General features: G+C 36.9%; 1 long non-coding RNA gene across 2 annotated transcripts in view; it reads left to right on the top strand.

Annotated features, from left to right (window-relative positions):
* LOC129626955 (uncharacterized) overlaps positions 1–14753 on the top strand; it is a 129294-nt gene that overhangs the window by 59360 nt on the left and 55181 nt on the right. The window contains exon 2 of one of the 2 annotated variants that reach the window (XR_008702331.1): positions 5863–6385. The exons of the other annotated variant lie outside the window; for it this stretch is intronic. This is a non-coding gene — a long non-coding RNA (uncharacterized LOC129626955). Of the gene's footprint in view, positions 1–5862; positions 6386–14753 lie in introns of those variants that run through there. 2 annotated transcript variants of the gene reach the window in all.

The following is a 14753-nucleotide window of genomic DNA, read 5'->3' on the forward strand; positions in this document are numbered from 1 at the left end:
TTCTCTCCAAATTTCAGAATCTTTATATATGTATATGCATTTTGGAACAACCGTTTCCCCTGAAGAGACTCCTACAGTATCCTCTCTGGAAGATAAAGGCATTCCACGAGTCAAATGAGCAGAAAGGACTAGACATCTCAGAATCCTACTTTCAGTAAAGTACCCCTTAATCAACGGTCCAGCATCTGCCAGTCCTGTTGTATTATCCCTTCCAAGCAGTAAACCCCCAGTTTTGTGTTGGAATTAAGAAGGGCAAGTTGGCAGCTACATAGAGAAAATGCACTGCTGCTGCTAAGTTGCATCAGTCCTATCCGACTCTGCGCAACCCCATAGACGGCAGCCCACCAGGCTTCCCCATCCCTGGGATTCTCCAGGCAAGAACACTGGAGTGGGTTGCCATTTCCTTCTCCAATGCATGAAAGTGAAAAGTGAAAGTGAAGTAGTGTCCAACTCTTAGCGACCCCATGGACTGCAGCCTACCAGGCTCCTCCATCCATGGGATTTTCCAGGCAGGAGTACTGGAGTGGGGTGCCATTGCCTTCTCCGAGAGGATTCTGTGAAGTAAACTAAATTCTTTCTTTACTGCTCCCACTGCAGGCTTAGAATATAACTTACTCAAGTATCCTAAATCATTATCAATTTTCCATATGCTTTCCAACTCTCAAACTTCTGTGTATTTTCCCTCTTCTGTTTCCCCATACCCTTTTGGGTTTATTTCCTTTCAGTCAGTTCAGTTCAGTCGCTCAGTTGTGTCCGACTCTTTGCGACCCCATGAATCGCAGCTCGCCAGGCCTCCCTGTCCATCACCAACTCCCAGAGTTCACTCAAACTCACGTCCATCGAGTCAGTGATGCCATCCAGCCATCTCATCCTCTGTCGTCCCCTTCTCCTCCTGCCCCCAATCCCTCCCAGCATCAGAGTCTTTTCCAATGAGTCAACTCTTCACATGAGGTGGCCAAAGTATTGGAGTTTCAGCTTCAGTATCAGTTATTTCCTTTAAAAATCCATTTTCTACACTAAATTCAAAAGGGTACATGAATCTCAATATTCATACAGCATTATTTACAATTGCCAAGATATATGGAGGCTATCTATGTCCATCAACAGACGAAAGGATGAAAAAGATGGGATATATATAATGAAATACTTGTTTAATTGCTAAGTTGTGTCCAACTCTCTGCGACTCTATGGACTGTAGCCTTCTAGGCTTCTCTGTCCATGGGATTTCCCAGGCAAGAATACTGGAGTGGGTTGCCATTTCCTTCTTTAGGGGATCTTCACAACTCAGGGATCAAATCTGCATCTCTTGCAACTTCTTCATTGGCAGGAAGATTCTTTGCCACTGAGCCACCTTGGAAGCTCTATAATGGAATACTACTCAGCCATAAAAATAATGAAAATTTGCCATTTACAGCAACATGGATGGACTTGGAGGACCTTAGGCCCTGCAAGTAAAATAACTGAAATAAGTCAGACAGAGAAAGACAGATGCTGAATCGTATCACTTATACGTGAAATCTAAAAAATATGACAAACTAATCAATATAACAGAAAAGAAGCAGACTCACAGATATAGAGAACAGCCTACTGGTTGCCAGTTTCAGGGGTGATATAGGGGTGGGTACAAGGGGTACAAGGGGTGGGTGATATAGGGAGGTACAAGCTATTAGGTGTAAGATAGGCTCAAGGATGTACTTTACAACATGGTTAATATTGGTAATATTTTGTAATAGATGTAAATAGAAAGTAACTTTTCAAATGGAATAAAAATTAAATGAAAAAAATTGAGACACTAAAAATAAAATTTTTAAAAATCCATTTTCTGATTTTTTCTTGTTGAGGCTTGGGGCGGGAGTAAAATTGGATATGTGTTAAATTATCCATTTTTACCTAGAAGTTGCAAAGCAGAGATTTCACTGGGTACCAATCTATCTAGACCCACTCAAGAGAGAGATTATTTCTCAATTCCTCAGAAAAATCTCATGAAAATTAAGGATTTTTTTTTTAATTAAGAAATTTGATAGAGGTTTGTCCCCCTCCCAACCGTGGTACTGCTGTCTACAGAAGTCATCAAATTGAAAAATTCCTGTGACTCTTCAGACTTAGAAAATTATTTCTTGATACTTAAGCATTTTATACTGCAAAAGTTTATACATTCAGTGAATGGGAGGAAAGAAGGTGCAACTTAATCATTGTCCCATCTTCTCTACTTCTTACTAACCTTTTGTTTTGCAACAAAACAAATAAGAGAATGGAGATTCTGGTTGTGGGAAATGGAAAAAAAAAAAAAGAGCCCAATTAAGCATGGACAAGTCGAGAGATGAACAGAATCCTTATGATAGTGAGTTCCATCTCCAGTTCAGTTCTTCCTTGAGTTCTTGATTTATCTTTATATCCTTTCTAGTAACATGTATCAATAAATTATTATTTGTTTCCTTAAAATCATTTGTTTATGATTCCATGTCTTACTACTGAAAAAGCCCTGACTTATTTCATTAAAGAATCGACAAATTTACCAGTATTAGGAACATAGAAACGATTTTCATCAACATAACTAGCATAGAATTTTTTTAATTGCATAAGGAATTATAGAGGAATTTTATTTCTACTTCTAGAAAAGAAAATAAACCCTAAATACAATCATAACGTTCAGGGCATGTCTAAGTAGAAAAATACACATGAATAAAGATATTTTCTTTCTTAACTTTTTTCCCTTATTCAACTCCCAGTGAATTTAATTTAGTGAATGGAGTTTCTCAAGATTAAATTTTTCTAGAACACTTTTCTTAAAGTTTGGTGCCTGCTTCTCCTTACTGTTTGGCAGATATCAACATAATTTGATACAAAATAATTAAATTCATAATTATTACTCCAGTAAAGCTTATCCTTCATATTATATTGGGTGACTATGATAGATAATATCTATCCTTCTAAATACATAATTTTAAAATACATTTTATGTACTATTACTTTTAAGATTCAGAAAGTCTTATACCTAAAATGCAGTCCCCATTTCTAATAATAAAATTGTTCCTAGTTATATAATGCCATAAATGAGTAAAAGGACAGAGTCCCAAGGGTTATGGCTACTTGAGTAGCTGAACAAATTGAAAATCACTGTCTTAAAAACTCTATTTTCAATTTTTTAGAACTTAGCACTCAATTGTAGCTTAATAGCTGCAACACACATAACTACCTATCCAGCAACATCTCAAACTACATCATTGCTTGTCTTACCTTATCTTTACCTTTTCAACACTCAAAATATAACTTATTACTTTGTCCTTTCTCACCTTTGTCCCCTTTCTCTTCTTATGCTCCTGGTTCTTATGAAAAGCTTTCTATTTATAACCAATTTCAAGATCCCTTAAAGCTGGATAGTGATCATTTACAGTTTCATCAAAATTAGTCATTAAAATTTTTTGTAAGCTATTTAGTTTAGAACCCTCTAAGAGTACTAAATCTTCATTAGAAATCAAATTAAAATATGACCAAATCATCAATTTAATACTTCCCTTAAAGTAGGAAAATACAGTTTCACAATAAGTGTAAGAACTACTTGCGTTCACCTTTTGAAGATTAGGGAGGTTTGTGACATTGTACAGGAGACAGGGATCAAGACCATCCCCATGGAAAAGAAATGCAAAAAAGCAAAATTGCTGTCTGGGGAGGCCTTACAAATAGCTGTGAAAAGAAGAGAAGCAAAAAGCAAAGGAGAAAAGGAAAGATGTAAGCATCTGATGCAGAGTTCCATAGAATAGCAAGGAGAGATAAGAAAGCCTTCTTCAGCGATCAATGCAAAGAAATAGAGGAAAACAACAGAATGGGAAAGACTAGAGATCTCTTCAGGAAAATTAGATATACCAAGGGAACATTTAATGCAAAGATGGGCTCAATAAAGGACAGAAATGGTATGGACCTAACAGAAGCAGAAGATATTAAGAAAAGGTGACAAGAATACACAAAAGAACTGTACAAAAAAGATCTTCACGACCCAGATAATTACAATGGTGTGATCACTCACCTAGAGCCAGACATCCTGGAATGTGAAGTCAAGTGGGCCTTAGGAAGCATCACTACAAACAAAGCTAGTGGAGGTGATGGAACTCCAGTTGAGCTATTTCAAATCCTAAAAGATGATGCTGTGAAAGTGCTGCACTCAATATGCCAGCAAATTTGGAAAACTCAGCAGTGGCCACAGGACTGGAAAAGGTCAGTTTTCATTCCAATCCCAAGGAAAGGCAATGCCAAAGAATGCTCAAACTACCGCACAATTGCACTCATTTCACACGCTAGTAAAGTAATGCTCAAAATTCTCCAAGCCAGGCTTCAGCAATATGTGAACCATGAATTTCCAGATGTTTAAGCTGGTTTTAGAAAAGGCAGAGGAACCAGAGATCAAATTGCCAACATCCGCTGGATCATGGAAAAAGCAAGAGAGTTCCAGAAAAGCATCTATTTCTGCTTTATTGACTATGCCAAAACCTTTGACTGTGTGGATCACAATAAACTGTGGAAAATTCTGAAAGAGATGGGAATACCAGACCACCTGACCTGCCTCTTGAGAAACCTATATGCAGGTCAGGAAGCAACAGTTAGAACTGGACATGGAACAACAGACTGGTTCCAAATAGGAAAAGGAGTTCATCAAGGCTGTATATTGTCACCCTGCTTATTTAACTTATATGCAGAGTACATCATGAGAAACGCTGGACTGGAAGAAACACAAGCTGGAATCAAGATTGCCGGGAGAAATATCAATCACCTCATATATGCAGATGACACCACCCTTATGGCAGAAAGTGAAGAGGAACTCAAAAGCCTCTTGATGAAAGTGAAAGAGGAGAGTGAAAAAGTTGGCTTAAAGCTCAACATTCAGAAAACTGAGATCATGGCATCCGGTCCCATCACTTCATGGGAAATAGATGGGGAAACAGTGGAAACAGTGTCAGACTTTATTTTGGGGGGCTCCAAAATCACTGCAGATGGTGACTGCAGCCATGAAATTAAAAGACACTTACTCCTTGGAAGGAAAGTTATGACCAACCTAGATCGCATATTCAAAAGCAGAGACATTACTTTGTCAACAAAGGTTCGTCTAGTCAAGGCTATGGTTTTTCCAGTGGTCATGTATGGATGTGAGAGTTGGACTGTGAAGAAGGCTGAGCGCCGAAGAATTGATGCTTTTGAACTGTGGTGTTGGAGAAGACTCCTGAGAGTCCCTTGGACTGCAAGGAGATCCAACCAGTCCATTCTGAAGGAGATCAGCCCTGGGATTTCTTTGGAAGGAATGATGCTAAAGCTGAAACTCAAGTACTTTGGCCACCTCATGCAAAGAGTTGACTCATTGGAAAAGACTCTGATGCTGGGAGGGATTGGGGGCAGGAGGAGAAGGGGACGACAGAAGATGAGATGGCTGGATGGCATCACCAACTCGATGTACATGAGTCTGAGTGAACTCCAGGAGATGGTGATGGACAGGGAGGCCTGGCGTGCTGCTATTCATGGGGTCACAAACAGTCGGACACAACTGAGCGACTGAACTGAACTGAATCTTCAAGCAGTCATTATTTGGTTTTATTTAACCTCCAATATGCATCACTTTTATCCTCTTAACCTATCTCTCTGCTTATGCTAGAGGCCCCAGTATTCGATATGGAGGGAAAGGGCCATGATATACGTAAGCACACCAGAGGGGTTACTTTTTATCTCATGCAAAAGAGAAGAGAATGTTCTATTTGAATCTGAATGTACTTTCACTTCCTCTCCCCTCACTATTGCAGAAGGTGGGGGGGGGGGGGTGGAAACGGATTAAGTAATTAGTTTCTGTGTATTACTCCTATTCATGTCTTGTTCCTATAGCTGCCCTACAGCATCTCAGCTGAGAAACCTGATTTAGTATCTTATAGATGGAATGAAGCTCAGTTTTTGGTTTCTCAAGTTGATCTTCAAGGAATTGGAACATCTGGAAGTCCATCAAAGTCTTCAACTTCATGCTTCAAAAAGTTGTCAACCTCATAAGCAAGTGGTGTTCACTAGGCACCACTCTACCATTGACCCTTCAGCTTCTGGAACAGGAGCAAAGGAAATAGGAGTGGATATATGGCAGCCTGTCCAGCAAAGCTACTGTTGTATAAACATGATTTAACACAGGCAAAAAAAAAAAACCCTCCTAGATTATTAAGGTACACGTTTTTTCACTTTACACTGATTGTAACAACTGGCTTTTCTGTCTCTGAAAAGAAATAAACTAGTAAGAACTTGTCAAATGCTATCATTGATTGAGCATGCCACTTGTAGAATGTGTTTGTGCAGGAGAATTTGCTCTTTCCATATGGTTTAAATTATTGGCAAAGTAAAGCTAAACAAGTGCATTTTGAAAGTATGGTGTGAATGACTTCCATTTTGGTTATTTATAGCTGTCCACAGCTATCAGTGTTTTTATTTTAAAATTATTAGAGCAATTATAGGACAGGTGGTGTGTATTGAGCTCGAAAATATGACTAAGAATGATTCCCATAGTAAAGACTATATACAAAAGTAGCTTTGTTATTCTTAGTATTTCATTTTATCCAAGGATCTTGATATAGTCTTTGTCCCTGGAGAAATTCCCATCTCTTTCTTATTACTTGAATGTTTTTTCTATTTAAAAAAATGAAATTAGATGAGAATATTAAATATATAGTAAATATATATGTAAAAATATTGTAAGAGAGGAGGCAGTATTTGCAAGTAGGTACTGTTTATCTAGAAAACCCAGTAAAAGCAAGTTAAAATAATGAGAAACAATTAAAATTCCCTAAATGTACTAGTTAATAAAACAAAGAAATCATTAACTTTCCTAGCACACCAAAAATTAGCTGGAGATTATAGAGAAAGAAAAGATACAATTTACAATAGAAATTAATAATAAAAAATCTAACAACAAGTTTTATTAAAAAGACAAAGAAAAATTAAAGTTCTATTGAAGATGTCAATATATAAGAAGACATAACATTTTCTTTCACAGAAAGGTTCATTATTGTAGTTATATCAAATATCTAAGTTAATTTATAAATCCACTTTGATTCTAATTATAGGATGATTTTGTGAAATGTAAAGAAGTAATTCAAAAATTTTCATGGCAGATGATTGATTGGATGCATCAAATTATTGAGAAAAATTTGAGAGAAAAGAGTAACGAAGTGAGACATCCCTGTTAAATATTAAAACATAAACTTAAAGTAATTAAAATAGTATGATACTAGAATAGGAATGAAAAGATCAGTGGAACAGATCAGACACTAAAGATAGATGCAAGTACATTTGAGAATTTAGCATAATTTGTAGAAGAAAGACTAAATAGTCAATAAATGGTGTCGAGATGACTGGCTAGCCATTTGGAAAATAATTAAGCTAGATTCCTACCACACTCATTACACTAAAATAAATTCCAGATGAATCAAAAATATTTAAACTAAAACCATAAAAGTAAAAAACTCAGATGACTGTTTTTAATAAAATTGAAATAGGAAAGGCTTTTAAAAAGTGACACGAGACCCAGAATTCAGAAGGAAAAGACTGATAATTTTGACTACATAGAAATGAGAGTTTTCTTTGTATTTAAATACATCCATAAAGCCAAAAGATACAAACTGGAAAAAATGAGCATGACAAATATAGTTGAAAAAGGACTAATTTATTTAATATATATATTTTAAATTCATAATTTGAAGGTTCATAAAAAAACAAATAAAAACTAAATAGAAAAAGACTCAAAGTGGCTGGCCTCAGAAAATAAAACACTAATCATATAAACCTATGAGAAGACACTGAACCTCACCCATAATTTTTAAAACTGCAAAATAAAGGAGAGTGGTACAAATATCTATAAATAGGTAATAAGCAATGATTACAGTTTGATAATACTAAGTATTAAAACTTCCATGTGCACACAGACGAAGATGGAAAAATGATATTGTTGATGAAGTTTTTTTAGACAGAGAATGTTACAGTACTTTTTTTGAAAGGCAGTTGGCATTATTTATCTGAACATAAATTTCCATTGATCTAGCAATTGCATTTTAGCAATTTAGACAACAGATAGACTTATGTGCATGTTAAAATTTATGTGTAAGCAGAATTTACATTCAACCAGTGGACAATGTTATAGCTATGCTAGTTGTTACAACACAAAAACTCTTCTGTAAATGATTGCCACACTAAGATCCTAGAGTTCCTCACCCAATACGTTAGCCAGCTTCAGTGGAGTTCTTTGTGATCCAGCAACAAAGGATCAATGCCTAGTCTAGCAGGGGACCACTACAGTCTCCATCCACATTGATGTTCAGATCCATTTTTGTTGGTCAATGTCCATGACATAAAGAGTATTAAATATTTTCAACACTACCTCTGTGAGTAGGGTGTTCATTGTAATTTGCTTGAAAATATCTAAATACTCATTAAGATCACTGTCTTTTTAAATAGAACCCTTAATATGAACTTTATATGAAGTTACCTCAACTTTTCAAAACACAGCACATCTACAATATTTCATTTCTCTCTGTTTTCCTATTCCCTTCATGCTCTATGTGGAAACTGACTTTTTTTCTTCCTCTTTTGCTTCACACTAGCTTTTCCCTTTCAATTGCTCTGTTCTCTAGTCTTTCGACATTTTTAGATTGTCTTTTAGCTTGTTTCAATTCCAGCTCTTGATCTTGGTTTCAATGTTGGTTTTAATTAACTCCTTATAAATCAAGGTGTTAACCCTTACCCACTATAGGTCATGCCACTTGAAATAGTATTTCAGTAATAGAGGTGGATTTGCATTGATCCATTCACACTACAACAGAGTCCTCACTGTGACTAATGATACAAAGGGTCAAGGTGACTGGGGTTAGTGGTTATAGCATCAGTGGTTAAAGAACAGATCAAATTTAACAATCCTATATAGAGACATTGGAGTGACCCTGTATTTTGACATAATGCTTTCTAATCTGATACTTTAAAGATATTGCTATCAAAAATTACTTTTTTCTGAAATTATACCAGATTTAGTTCTACTTTTCCTTGCCAGATGAGTTTAAATGGTTAGCACGTTTGCATGAGTGTGTGTGCATGTATTGGATGTGATTACAAAGGTGGATGTGACTGCTTAAGATGTATACATTTTGCATTTTGTATTTAGATTTCAGAAAATACATGTTCTAAAATCAAAGAATTGAGAAACAGAGAAGTGATGGTCACATGAAGTGTAGCTGAGTCATGTTAATAGTGAAATACAAGAATGTAGTATTACTGGGTTCCCACAACTGTAGAGTTCTATAGTAACAATTCAATATCTCTTGCTGCTGAGTTCCCCACTCATTCAGAGACTTGGTTGTGTAGCTTTTTCTTATATACTATAACATCTATCATTATAATATGAGCACTTTACTTGAGCTAGTTTTTGTTCCTTGCTACAAAATATATCTGGAAAATGTAATTGTTTCCATAAAAATTCCTAAATACAGGTTTGTTTTGTGATGATTCTGTTTGGGATTCTTGCTGATTTTATTCACTTTGTCAGGATATGTATGTAGTCGGTACATAAAGGGCTATGGTGAGATGTCCCCAAAAATTGAACATAAAGTTTTCTTTGAAGGAAAGAATAATAATACATAACCATTGAAGTATAGATGTAGGCCACACTAAAGAGAAACAATTAGATGCAAAGTAGGGTAAATATGTGACTGAGGACATTTTTCAAACCTTTCAAAAAAGGTAAACCCACAGACATACTCCAGTTATAGAAAGGATGACTTAAGAGAGTGACAATTGAATGAAGATAATATATTGAATAATAATGCTAACATATCTTCCCCACTATCGTAGGTGGGGTGGGAATTCCCCAAAGGCTCTCTTTAATATACTGGACTGACCAAGAAGTTCATTTGGGCATTTCATATTGTGAATGAACTTTTCAGCCAAGCCAATATTATATCCTGACAGTGGATATGGGTTTGTTGGCCATCATAGAATATTTTCCTTCACTTTGACTCATAATTTCAAAACAACAATTTTATTATTATGATTATGTTTCTTATGTAGATTTTTCCATTAGGGAAAAAATACAATGGTCAGATGATAAATAGTATTCCAGAGCACTTGATCATTATGTGCTGTGCACTAAGTTGCTTCAGTCATGTCTGCACTTTGTGACCCTATGGACATTACACTTATCATTAAAAATTATGAAATGGATTTCTGGGTTGTACATCATTCTCTTGTAGTCTGGTTAGCAGGAGGTTTGCTGAGCCTTATCTTTTTCTTCTTAATTAGCTCTCTTGTTTTCTGGAAATTATTTAAGAGTAATTTCCTGAAAAGAGTGTACTGAAAAATTTTACCTTGAATATTTAAACATGTCTTTATTATGTGATCATACTTGATTGAAATATTGGTCAGGTACAAAATTCTTGATTGAAAATAATTTTACTCTTTATTTTGCATGCCTATTATATTCTTTATGCCTATTACATTATATTAGCTTTCAGTATGGCTACTGGGAAGTCTGACACCATTCTGATTCCTGATTCTTAGATGAGACCTGTTTTGTTTGATGTTTTTTTCAGTGGTAGCTTTTGGATCTTTCTAGGCACTGCATAGTCATTCTATAGCTTTTCAAGAGAGGTGTTTTGAGACACATCCTATCCATAAACAAACTGAGACTCAAGGAAATTAAATAAATTTCTCAATCATAGAAAAACTAGAATATGCCAGAAGTATATTCAAACACAATCTAATCCAAGAGCGTATGTATTTTATGTGCTTTACATTACACTCTAACCGTTAATTTGCAGAGTTCCAAAGAATAGCAAGGAGAGATTTTTAAAAAAGCCTTCATATGTGATCAATGCAAAGAAATAGAGGAAAACAACAGAATGGGAAAGAGTAGGGATCTCTTCAAGAAAATTAGAGATACCAAGGGAACATTCCATGCAAAATGGGCTCGATAAGGACAGAAATGGTAGGGACCTAACAGAAACAGAAGATATTAAGAAGAGGTGGCAAGAATACACAGAAGAACTATACAAAAAAAGATCTTCATGACCCAGATAATCACCATGGTGTGATCACTCACATAGAGTCAGATATCCTGGAATGTGAAGTCAAGTAGGCCTTAGGAAGCATCACTACAAACAAAGGTGGTGGAGATGATGGAATTCCAGTTGAGCTATTTCAAATCCTGAAAGATGATGCTGTGAAAGTGTTGCACTCAATATTTCAGCAAATTTGGAAGACTCAGCAGTGGCCACAGGACTGGAAAAGGTCAGTTTTCATTCCAATCCCAAAGAAAGGCAATGCCAAGGAATACTCAAACTCCTGCACAATTGCACTCATCTCACATGCTAGTAAAGTAATGCTCAAAATTCTCCAAGCCAGGCTTCAGCAATATGTGAACCATGAATTTCCAGATGTTTAAGCTGGTTTTAGAAAAGGCAGAGGAACCAGAGATCAAATTGCCAACATCCGCTGGATCATGGAAAAAGCAAGAGAGTTCCAGAAAAACATCTATTTCTGCTTTATCGACTATGCCAAAACCTTTGACTGTGTGGATCACAATAAACTGTGGAAAATTCTGAAAGAGATGGGAATACCAGACCACCTGACCTGCCTCTTGAGAAACCTATATGCAGGTCAGGAAGCAACAGTTAGAACTGGACATGGAACAACAGACTGGTTCCAAATAGGAAAAGGAGTTCATCAAGGCTGTATATTGTCACCCTGCTTATTTAACTTCTATGCAGAGTACATCATGAGAAACGCTGGACTGGAAGAAACACAAGCTGGAATCAAGATTGCCGGGAGAAATATCAATAACCTCAGATATGCAGATGACACCACCCTTATGGCAGAAAGTGAAGAGGAACTAAAGAGCCTCTTGATGAAAGTGAAAGAGGAGAGTGAAAAAGTTGGCTTAAAGCTCAACATTCAGAAAACTGAGATCATGGCATCCGGTCCCATCACTTCATGGGAAATAGATGGGGAAACAGTGGAAACAGTGTCAGACTTTATTTTGGGGGGCTCCAAAATCACTGCAGATGGTGATTGCAGCCATGAAATTAAAAGATGCTTACTCCTTGGAAGGAAAGTTATGACCAACCTAGACAGCGTATTAAAAAGCAGAGATATTACTTTGCCAACAAATGTCCATCTAGTCAAGGCTATGGTTTTTCCAGTGGTCATATATGGTTTGTGAGAGTTGGGCTGTGAAGAAAGCTGAGTGCCAAAGAATTGATGCTTTTGAACTGTGGTGTTGGAGAAGACTCTTGAGAGTCCCTTGGACTGCAAGGAGATCCAACCAGTCCATCCTAAAGGTGATGAGTCCTAGATGTTCATTGGAAGGACTGATGCTGAAGCTGTAACTCCAATACTTTGGCCACCTGATGCGAAGAGTGGACTCATTGGAAAAGACCCTGATGCTGAGAAAGATTGAGGGCAGGAGGAGAAGGGGACGACAGAGGATGAGATAGTTGGATGGCATCACCAGCTCAATGGACATGAGTTTGGGCAAGCTCTGGGAGATGGATGAAGGACTGGGAAGCCTGGCGTGCTGCAGTCCATGGGGTCCCAAAGAGTCCCCATGACTCAGACGTGACTGAGCAACAATAACAGTTAATACTTTAAGGTTTATGGAAAGTGGGAGTTCAGTTAGACTTTTCTTTTTTTTCTAATTGTTTTTCTGAAGAATTATACTGATTCACAGTGTGACTGCTAAAATACCATTTTTTATTCTTGTGGAAGGTGAAGGATAAATCCAAATTATTATAGATAAAATAATTTTATTAGTTACTTAAGGATTGTTGTCACATTAAAATATATAGGACTGTGTACATCAAGATAAATAAACCAATTTCAAATTTCTTACATATTTCAAAATCACAGTCAATACACATTTAATGCATCTATTCCAGTTTGATTCTCTTCAACACATGTTCTAATTTCTTCTCACACAAGACAGCTTTCTTATTTTAATGTGCTCCAGGATGATTAACATCTTGATATCAGTGTCTGTCTCCTAAAGTGTTGCAAATGTGGCTTGTCTTTTATAAGGTGTGCTAAATGTGTCTTCCATTTCTTTGGGTTGTTTTTGTTAAATCTATGATAACTTCTCTAAAGGCCTCATTCCAAAAAGCAACTGGTTCAGTGACTATTACATTTATACATAAAGAAGTTTTATTATAGCAAGATGTAATGCGATACTTTTATAGATGTCAAAGCACAGAGGTTGAATTTTATTTGCAACACAAATGCTTAAATAACATGCCAGTTACATTTTACTGGAGGCTGTTCTTATCACCAAATTATATACATTAGGCTCTTATGTACTATGCAAAATAAATATGAAATGAAATCCCTTTCCTCTATAATTCTTAGGCCAGAAAAAGTAAAATATAAACAAAAGATATGTAATATGTAAAATATGATGTTCAAGGCAAATATAAATCAGTATGCAAATCCAAACCTAGCAGGTGGTATCCACTCATCTTTTACCACCATAGTTTCACAACATTCACTTAATCTTTTTATATTTGATTCTGTATAGACACAACATATACTTTACACTAGAAAAAGGAGAATTTGGACTTCTATATTACCCATTATAGATGTCTCAATCTTGCCAACCTCCCCCAGAATATGTCATGCAACACACATACACATGCAAATAAAGCAAGTGTAAAGAGTTTATTAGTTCTGCTCTATTTGCCCTGATTTTCAGGAAAAAAAAAATTCAAATTTGGTTTCTTAGGGGAGAAAGTTCTTTAATATATCCTATGCCAAAGGATGTTTTATGGGATGGTAACAGCCATCAGAAGAAACCAATAAATTGGGGAAGGGTTCCATAGCCAAACTGGTTAAAATCTCATTTTTTTTTTCTTTTTCTGCTACATAGTATTGAAGACTTTAATATGCTGTGATATACTCATTATAATCTCTATAATGAGAATGACATATTTTATTAAAAGTTCCAAGATTAATTTGGAGAAACTTTTTAAATTATTTTTGCCTGCGCTGGGTCTCCTGTGGAGGTACGGATCAGTAGTGGTCTGCCACAGGGACAGGAGCTCTGGGTGCAGCAGACTTGGATTTGGCATAAGCCCTCTTGTAAGAGGTCATCACTAACCCCACTATAGAGCTGCCAGAACTTACACAGGACTGGGAAATAGACTCTTGGAGGGCACAAACAGAACCTTGTGCCTAGGGCCCAGGAGAAAGGAGCAGTGACTCCACAAGAAACTGACCAGACTTGCCTGTGAGTGTCCAGGAGTCTCCAGTGGAGGTGTGGGTCAGTGCTGGCCTCCTGCAGGGTTTGGGGCACTGAGTATAGCAGTACATGCATGGGATCTTTTGAAGGAGGTCACCATGATCTTCATTACCTCCACCATAGTTTGAAAGTGAAAGTGAAGTCTCTCAGTCCTTTCCAACTCTTTGCGACCCCATGGACTGTAGCCTATCAGGCTCCTCCATCCGTGGGATTTTCCATTGCAGGCAGATGCTTTACCATCTGCGCCACCAGGGAAGCCCAATAGTTTGGCCAACATCGTTTGTGAAGTCACTCAGTCGTGTCCAACTCTTTGCGACCCCATGGACTGTAGCCTACCAGGCTCCTCTGTCCATGGGATTTTCCAGGCAATAGTACTGGAGTGGATTGCCATTTCCTTCTCCAGGGGAATCTTCCCGACCGAGGGATCGATCCCCAGTCTCCCTCATTGTAGACAGACGCTTTACCGCCT

This window comes from Bubalus kerabau, chromosome 14, assembly GCF_029407905.1.
Source record: "Bubalus kerabau isolate K-KA32 ecotype Philippines breed swamp buffalo chromosome 14, PCC_UOA_SB_1v2, whole genome shotgun sequence".
NCBI classification, from domain to species: Eukaryota; Metazoa; Chordata; class Mammalia; order Artiodactyla; family Bovidae; genus Bubalus; species Bubalus kerabau.